Below are 8,412 nucleotides of genomic sequence, written 5' to 3' on the forward strand. Positions count from 1 at the left end.
ACGTTTGTTATGTTACCGTGGGATGGTTCTTGAAAGCCTCTCTGCATATCACTCATTGTGATGTCTTCCCGGCATAACTTTCCTATTGCCACTTCACAACGGAAAAAACCAGCACCAACCAACATTGTAGATGGAAAATAAACTTCAATTTGTTAGGTGGTCGGAAGCCTTTACGCTTTTGCACGCATTAAAATGTAATATTTTTGCGCTATGTCTGATAAAAGCGTAAATAACTAGAAATAATGCGCTAGGAATATTTTCCTGGAAGTGATAAAGTTTAGCCATCCTACTGTAGTTCTGATAATTCAATTCTCGCGTAGTCAAGCAACCTTGACGCTTTTAGAATGATTTTTACTCGATGTCTGTTATAATAGCCATCGAGCAAATCTTGTACCCAGAGCTACTTGCGCCGCTCTTTTTTTTACTGTTGTTGAACCTTTCGTGAGCGTATCTAAATCATAAAAAAGTGAAGAAAGGGACTGGGTATGAGTTTGTCATCGAACCTTTCACAAGAAGACATCAGAATAGGGAAGCACGTGACAATCGAGCTTGCTTGGATAGCTCTCGCACATGTTTCAATCTCATGTCTTCGAAAGTTGAAAAGCACTACACTTAACTGTGAGGTGAAATATGAAAAGAAATATTAACTGACCATAAGCTTTATGCGCCTGTAGTAATGAATACACTCCCGCTAGTTGTTAATGTTTGAAGCGCACAGGAGCTACATCGCAAGTTTTTTTCATAAGAACAACTATAATTAGGTAGATGCAAAAAAATAAGAATAATTTGAGGACAACCAGAAACTAGGATGACTGAACTTTATCGAATTGAGAATTGGGAATAGATTAGGATATCTAAAATTAAGAACATAGTTTCTAAGAACAATTGTAGATGTCATTATATATAAGAAACAGCCCACGCGATAAAGGGTTCTTATAAAAAGTCTTAAGAATCTTTTCGATAATAATATAGCATGTGAACTGAAATTGTGTTTGAGAACTCTGACTGTGAGGGAAAGCGTGATTTTAGAGAGAATTTTTTTTAGAATTTTTCTTTCGGATAAACTTTTCACTGTTGTGCTAGGTTAGTAGTTTGTAATAGTTGGAGGAATATACCTTGAAATCATAATATTTGGTACACTATTTATGATAATTTCTTTGAATTATCAAATATGAAATCGTAGATTTCGGAAAAATACATTATTAAAGGAAAAGTACTATAAGGAAGGAATTCAAATTTGCGGGTGACCAGAAAAAGCTTTTTAAAAAAGCTTTTCCAAAGCGGAAATGTACGTGTTCGAAAAGTAGGATGTTTTCAGTACTGACCAAAGTAAACTTGCAGTAACGCGGCCACCAAAAGACAGTTGAAATATGGTATGCTTTCTTTGACATTAAGGAACCAAAAAATTATTTCAGTTAAAGAGTTTGGTGTTATCCAAGCTGGCACACAACGTTGTTTTAACATTCATCCAACGTTATATGGACGTTGTGAACGTTAGATAAACGTTAAAACAACGTTGTGTGTCTGTTGGGATGAGAATCTGCTAATATCACGTAAATGAGGTAATTATAACTGGCTGTTTATCAGACACGGCGCCTAAAACCACATCATTAGTGTAGTATCAGAGGAAAAGGAAGTAGGATTATTTTCTCCAAGTTATGATAATCAATGATTTTCATATTCGATTTGTGTCTCTACCCGCAAAGTAATGGAAAACGGTTCAGTTAGTTTTTGGTCGTGTTCGCTTTACATATGCCTCTGTATGTTGTTTGGTGCTCATTTTAGCATTTTATTGCATCCAGTTTTGATTTTTGCCTGCTTTAACTCTGATGTTATACTTTTTTCTAGAAAGTACTTTACTTGGATATTTTCTACATTTCGTGTTATGTTTACATTTGTACAAGGCTTGTACATGTACATTTGCAAGGTTTTCCACCTCTGTTTGAATGAATACTTTTAGGAAACTCCAATGCTTTTAGAGCCAAGCTAAAGTTAAATCTCAATGAAAATAAAGTTCTTGAAACCTTAAAAGCGTTTACCTTTATATTCTGAAACGTTACTTATAGCAAAAACTATAGATAGGCAGGAACAATGATACGAGCAACATCGAGTCACGTGAGATGGGTTGATATCAACAATGTCCAATATCGATATCAAGCGTTACAATTCCACAGTGAAGGTAAACATATAGTTTTCTTATAAACTTCTTCCCAAAGTGTGGATGAACTTTTATCGAAATCCCAATGGGGATAGAAATTATATGGTTCCAATATGTGAAACATCCACTGGAAGTGGTTTTGAGTGCATTTTTTTCCAAACAATTTAATAGAAACATTTCCCGGTGGTGAAAGATATTTTGAAGATATTTCTTCCACCGGGGACGAAATTCTGGTTACATTTTCAAGTGGGATGGGGGTCCCGCCGGGTCTTTGACACAGGGGTGTGAGTCAGTTGGTGTTAAGGTATGCATTTTATCTGGTATTTCGATGGCGGATCAGTGACCGCCCTCGCTAAAGCTCTAGAGGCGCGTCAAAATTTCTTATTGGAGAAGAATGATAGTCGGTCTTTAATATGCCGCTTAAGTCGCTTTCAACTAGCCTGGTGCGTAGGATTGATTGAATGTATCTCGGTTGAACTCGCCGATGTCCAAAAACGACTGGAGATTCTAGAATTTATGTAATTGTTTGCGATACTGGTCAAATATTACTTACAACCATGGAAAGGGGATTTCCTTGCGAAATTTTAAACACCACAAATGGTTTTTAAGCTTGTTAAAACTACTTTTGGGAAGTAGAGTTTTAATTCTGAGTTTCGACATGAGACTTAAGATATGTATCTCAGGATTTAAAAGCTCAAATTTGCTCCAATAAGGCTATATATAACCTAATACAACCTAGAAGCCACTGAACCCCTCCGAAATCGAAATATTCAATGAAAGAAAGTGGAAGTGCTAGAATAGCAATTCTCGCTCGAACTTTAAATTCTGAGAAACGTTAAAATACACTAAAATCTCAATATATTTCGACCATGATTGTAGATGCACGAATATATTTTGTAGTCTGAATCGCAGACCTCTACAAATCCACAAGTAGTATAATATCTAAGGAGGATTGATCTGTTAGGGGATGCCCGCAGCTTCTTTGTTTTGTTGACAAATTATAACAAATTAGAAATTCGGAATGTTCCTGGATGAAACATTACGTAACATCAGGAATTGCATTATTTTCTTATTCAATTTTAGTTATGGAAGTTTTACTTGAAGAATCACGTGAACGTTTTTCTTCCATGGATTCTTGGAGCAACGGCGGTGACGGATCACGTAAACCCTCACTCAACAAACGTAGCTCTTCTGTTACGTCAAATGGTAGTTTTGACTCAACGACGTCGCGGAGTCGTAAAACATCTGTGGTCCAGATCAAAGCAAAAGACGACACAAGTGATTACCATAGTGACGATGAGGTTTTTGATGGCGATCAAAATAATAATGAAATCAACATGGAGGATTTTCGGACGAGGGTAAGCTGAGTTTCCTTTTTTATTCAATATTCTGCCTGTGAAAGTCATAAAATTTTATTACGAGGAGATTTTGGTGGTCGTCGTTAGAGGTCCGGAAATTACTATTTTCTGGTTCAGTATATATGGTGGAATTTGACGGGATTGTTCAGCAAAACGGAATTAGCAAAACATCGGTTGGTAATATAAGTTGTTTGCGAGTATATAATAGTTGAATTTCGATGGTAGAAATATGGTTTTTATTTGAAAATTCTCACTCTTTAAGTAACCATCCTGGATACAGAACTTAAGTTGCTTCTTTTTTTTTAGGAAAAATAAGAAATATGTATTTGCAACGAACCGATAGCACAGTTGGGAGAGCAATCGCCCGGCAAGCGAGAGGTCGTGGGTTCAATTCCCACTCGATTCGTTACCTTTGAGAAAACTGGGAAGTACACTAGTGCAGGATCCGTTGATTCATTACCTATAAGAAATATTGTTTCTTTTAAGGTCTGTTATGTTGGTAGCTGTTCCATCCAGAAGACATCAAGAATCAGCATCTCAGATGACCGCGAAGACACTGTCGAACAAATCGACGAGCTCCCTGGTCTTAAGAGTGGTATAAAGTTCTTCAGGGATAGAAGTAATAGCTTGAAGGAACAACAAGTCAACGAAATAGAGCTCATCAAAAAGGTAATTTTTGGCTGATGATATTGATATTTTGAGAAGAATTTTGAATACCATCCATATTCCACAAGATTGATTATTATCTTGCAAGAAAGACTAAAAGCTACTTTGAGTAGCTAAAATATAATGATAATCAAAAAACCAAGATGTAAAACTAATTTGCAATACTCTTTCTCCGAAATAAAAAAAACATTATCTAATTCACTTTTTACCTTCTAAAACAACTAGAATCTGGCACTGTAGCAAAATCTAGATGTAGAACTATCATATACTACCGGGTCATCCAGTCTATGAAAAACCTCAACTTGACCCCGGGCTATCTTGCAATAATGCATAATATAGAAATATAATGGTAAAGTAAATTTTACCTTTTGAAATAGAGGCAATTTCGAATCAGCAATATCAAAATTATCTTTCTTTCTTCGTAGAGAAAAGAACTTGGACGATCGAAATCTTTGAACTCAAAACAACGTCTATGGGAACTGCCAAGGGAAAGTACAATTCATGAAGTTATTCATTCTCCGAACTAGAATTGATTCATGAATTGTTTTCTATGCTGATTGAAGATATGGATTATTTGAGGCTTGAGTCCTTGAAGTGTAAGGAATGATTCTTGGACCCTTGATGGAATCATTGCTGGATCTTCAATAGTTAATGAAACGGGGCGAGAAATTTGAATTGCTGGTTATCGAAAGGTTTTAAGAGGCGTTTTAAAAAAGTAAACCCCTTCTTACGTTTTTGGCTTACAAGCCTTGATATACAAACGTCAAATAAAATCTATCATCATGTCAATAACATTGTTGTACGAATGTCGAGAATTGGGTTTGAAAAAATGTTCACAAAGACAAAAAACAAAGCTTCCGAGGTATTGTAGCTTTTAATCATTAAATATGACTGCATGGGATATCGTTGATTACTATGGACATGCATATGGTGACTTTGAAACTCCCCTGATCAAAATTTCACTGCAAAGGTTAATGGATAAAGTGAGATTTTTTATCCCATATGATATTTGGGCCCGGTATTTGGGTAGTATGATTTATATTAAATTCAAAAAATCAGGGACATGGATTTGACAATAACCACAATAAACTACTTAATATGATGTCAGCTAAAATATCATATTTTTATATTTGATGACGACGTTGCTTGACAATATTTTTGACATTGATAATAAAGTTAACTGATTTATTGTAAATAATGATAATATGACTTAAAGAAACTGTAAATTTTATGACAATATATATATTCTTAAGTTCTTAACACAATGACTCCTTTTGCCTTAAATTCCATGATAAATTTGAAAGTCTTTTTATTGACCAGGTTGATTCTGGGTTAATGAAACTTCGGATTGCTAAAAATTTTATCATTTAGCTTCCATCTTAGAAAGGGGGTAAAAAGTTGTTCTAAATTTTAGCTTGTCTACCGTCACTTTAACCCTTCAAGTGCCACGGTCATTCTTTTCTAAGCTTTTTAAAGAAAATCGCTGGTTCAAACTTTAAAGGCTTATATCTCCGAATCTAGAAAGAGTTAAAAGCTCGTTTATAGTTCGCTGCGTGGACCGGCCTGAATGATAGAAAGGTAAAACTTCAAATTAATTCACTGGAGGACAGAATCAAGTAAAGCAGGGCTAAGTTTAGAGGTTCTTGGATCACTCGTTGACCAAAAATGGTCAAAAAAAAGAATTTTGTGTTTTTTTGACTTTTTGGCTTAAAATCTCTCTGGAAAGACTGACTTTTGATTTTTTTTTGCTTGACCATGAAGCCCAATCCAATTTCTACAAGTTAGACCAAAAATGACGATTTCTAACTCAAACTAGGCATAGCCAATGTCTGATATATACGACATTGATACTTAAAGGGTTAAAGATATGAAAATAATTTTTCCAGGGGTTTCTTTGAAAATGTTTTCAATTTCCAGGGGATATCCACACATTTCCAAGAATTCTTTTTTGACTTAAAAAGGTTCGTCCACTCCCTCCCCCATGTATGAATTACCAATGGAACATTTTCCAATCAGTATCAATAAGTTAACATCCCTAAGCGAAAATTTAATTTTATTTTAAGCAATCTTTAGCAGAAATTTTCAGCAGGATTTTTCATAAACACACCCCTGTCTCACAGCCCCACTGGAACTTTTTTCCTCAGTGGGGATAAAAATTCCTATTGAAATCCTGATGGGGATTTTTGGAAATTCTATTGTTCCAAGGTTAAAAAAATCACTGGGAATGGTTTTGGAGTACAATTTTTAAATATTGAATTTCGAATGGGGATGAAATCAAAGTCATTTTCCCAGTGGGGCTGAAATTCCAGGATATTTTGTCCACTGGGAACGAAATTTTTGCCAAATTTTCCAGTGGGGCTGGAGTCCCAGTGGGTCTGTGACACAGGGGTGTATAAAAGGCTTGAGAATTAGTTTTCAATTTTAGGGCTTTCATTAAAAGCTCTTGGAAAGGCTTTTAAAAGTATATATTGTGGTCTACCCCCGGGGGGGGGGGTACTTAGGCAAAATGGGTGTAAGGTATGTGCGAGCCATAAGGGTACCTTTTCTCATTCCTTTACAAATTCAAAAAGTACTCTCTGAAAGGGTCCCAAAGTCACGAAAATCAAAAATTTCTCTCTCAAAGGGTCACGATTTCCAAAAAATTTGACCAAAAATTGGTGAAAATCAAACCAAGATTTGGAAAAAATGGACCAAAATTTAGGAAAAAGTCTCTCAAAGGGTCCCAAAATCACCAAAGTTTTGTCTCTCAAAGGGTCGATTTTCGATTTTCGGCTCGGAAATACCTGTCACCTCGCAAACCTAGTACCCCCCTCCCCCGGGGGTCTACCACATTCAGCAAATATGTGAGAAAATGAAACTCCTCACTGTCTTCAACCAAATGCAGTAAATCAACGGATCTAAATAACGGGTTGGCTAATAACAAAAAAATAGGCATAGGGGATAAAAAGTTTACGATTAAGAAGTTTTTACTAAAAACCATGATTAAAGGATAGATTTTTGTCAACGGCAAAAAACAAATACTGAATCCCTACAAAACTGATTTTGCCGTATTGGCAGCTTTAAGTTTCCATTTTGCTTTCTGGGTATTGCTTCTTTGGTTAAGTTAAGTGAGACGAGTCAGTTTGAAATATGAAGTTTGTTTTCTTGGTACATAATGAATAAATATTATCAAAAATTATCGAAATTATCTAGTAATCTTAAACAGGACGCGATCAAAATGCAAGCTACTTAAAAAAAGACGTGAAAACTTTTGTATCCCAGTGAAAAAAAAAACACAATACGTTGGGGGTATTTGAGAATTTTAGAGGTATTTGAGGTATGCGAAGTCTGAGACAGGGGTGTGAAGTTAGCAAAACAAAACCAAATGAAAACATCTCTCTACAAACAAGCATTGTACCATTCGTTATATTCAAATCGTCCTGGACAAGCTCCACATTTAATAGTAGATCCAAGATAGCAATCAATGTATTCTTGAGAATTGTTAGGATTGCCAATTCTGCCAGTAAATGATGCTCCTCTAATTTTACACTCATGCGGCGGGCAGCTGGTGACAGGTGGAGGGATACACTGAACATCAATCGAGGGCAAACATTGGTTACATTTTAAACTGAACACTGACGTTTCTGGACACGTTTGACAGTAAGCTTCTTCTTTGATACATTGGATAAATTGATGTTTATCCAAAAGATGATAGCGATTACCATTTGCCTTACCAATACAGAAATCGTCAGAACAACCATCTCGAATGTTTGAGCCCTTGAATCTTGGTAGTGCTGTTGATGTAGCTGCAAAGAAGCATACAATGAATGCAATAAAATACTTCATGATTGCGTCTTTTCGATGAGATTTTGTTGGTTTTTGTAGTTTCTTCTTTGAGTCTTTTCTTCTCTCTTTTAGAAACAGTCCAAGCTGGTAAAGCTTATTTTCTGCTTAATTTAAATTCAAGATTGCTTATGGTTTGTGATTGTGAAAATGAAGTCTTTTATACTGCTCTCCTCCCGTATAAGACACGTACCATTCGTTACGTTTGTACCCTAGCTAACCCCTTAGTATGATTTCTTAAGGGTTGATTTTAGATGTGACTTTTTGACACCCGCTTGATTCCGACCTTTACATCTTTACGTACTTTCATAAGAGGAAACTTTAATTTCTTTGTATTTCCTGTTTGGTGGTTTTAAATGTTATTACTTTTGTGTAAACTCGTTTCAGCTCGCATTAACGTGGTAATAG

General features: G+C 35.6%; 1 non-coding gene across 1 annotated transcript; it reads left to right on the forward strand.

The window, feature by feature from the left end:
• Window positions 1-3,849: 3,849 nt before the first annotated feature.
• Window positions 3,850-3,922, forward strand: Trnaa-ggc (transfer RNA alanine (anticodon GGC)). The gene has a single exon. It is a non-coding gene; the product is annotated as a tRNA-Ala (tRNA).
• The last annotated feature ends 4,490 nt before the right edge of the window (window positions 3,923-8,412 follow it).

Source organism: Clytia hemisphaerica, unplaced genomic scaffold (genome assembly GCF_902728285.1).
Source record: "Clytia hemisphaerica strain Z4C2 unplaced genomic scaffold, Clytia hemisphaerica genome assembly, whole genome shotgun sequence".
In the NCBI taxonomy this organism is placed as follows: Eukaryota; Metazoa; Cnidaria; class Hydrozoa; order Leptothecata; family Clytiidae; genus Clytia; species Clytia hemisphaerica.